Below are 1,334 nucleotides of genomic sequence, written 5' to 3'. Positions count from 1 at the left end.
CGTATCCGCTTTACGGAGAAGGGCCTCAGGCTCCAAAGCCACCCGTTCCGAGGTCATGACCCAGCATGTAGCTGGACTGCGGGCATGGTAAGAGAGCCGGGTCTCTTGGCCTCCACCTGGACTCCGAACCCCAGTGCCGCAAGTCCCCTACTGAACCCCAGGCTTCGGTGCTCAGGACACTGGGGCGTTCGTGGGTGGAAGTCTGCATTTCAGAGTCCAGTGTGATAAAATGTGGAGGGTGCAGGCGGAGGGATGTGCATGTGCGAAGACTCGGAGGTGAGACTGGCCTGGGAGCATTCGGGAAAGTTCTGCAGTCTCCACTGCCGGGAACCGACAGCGTGAGCATGGGAGTCCCACCTCTGTTGACGGGCTTTGGATTCTGGGAGCCACAGATTTTCATTAGAATATGGATGGCCATGATCTGAGTTAGGATTTTGAAACTGCGTGAACACGGAGTTGTGGTGGGGGCTGAAAGCAGGCAGCTTCAGGAGGATGCTGCTGCAAATGTTTCTCCGGTGACCTCTCCAGAATAGAAGTAGGAGAGGTGGGAGAAATAATCAGATTCCCTATACGATTTTCAGAGTGGAATCGATGGGATTTCCATTTACGAATGGAGAGTGAATGTAGTGGAGGATAAAGGACTATCCCAAGTGTTACAGATAAAGAATGAGATGGAGAGCGGAGGTTGGCAGAAGGAGTATGTTTGGCAGAAGAGTAGCAGTTGGATTATGTGGGAGTAGAGTCTGAGTTGTCTGGAGAGCTCTAGGTGGAGCTGACCCGCGTGCCCGTGAACAGGAAATTTCCATTTAGCTTCCTGATGTCTAGACTGCCCTGCCCTGGTGGCCTGGACCAGGTTATGTCCTGAGATGGGATTTTGGAAGGAAAATCTCAGCTTGTGGTTCCAGATGGGCCCTGAGATGAGTGTGGGATGTCCAGATGAAGGACCAGTAGCCGAGTGGAGGAGGTGGGTGCAGGAAAGAGAAACTGTCTGAACTCTGGTGGATGTGGGGACAGTGCACACCCAGGAGGAGGGCCCACACCCTCAGAGATGAAAGGGCGAGCAGGGGTGTCAGGGGACGGGGTTTTGCAGGCCTAAGGGGAGGTGTGGGCGGGACAAAGACTGGGGGCCCGGGTCCAGTGCCCAGTGCTTAGATCATATTCTTGTGCCCCTTGCCTGGTGTTGCAGGACCCAGTGACTTTTGAGGACAAGAGCATGTGCCTTTTTTGGGGAAGAAATAGGTCTCCTTAGTGAGGCCAGTGAAGCCTCTGCTGGGATGTGGTGCTGTCTTCACCAGGTCAGGCTTGTCATCTTTCCCAGGAGAGGCGCTGCTGGC

The sequence above is a fragment of the Bison bison genome, unplaced genomic scaffold (genome assembly GCF_000754665.1).
Source record: "Bison bison bison isolate TAMUID 2011002044 unplaced genomic scaffold, Bison_UMD1.0 scf7180017864383, whole genome shotgun sequence".
Classification (NCBI taxonomy): Eukaryota; Metazoa; Chordata; class Mammalia; order Artiodactyla; family Bovidae; genus Bison; species Bison bison.
This window is presented reverse-complemented; position numbering follows the sequence as displayed.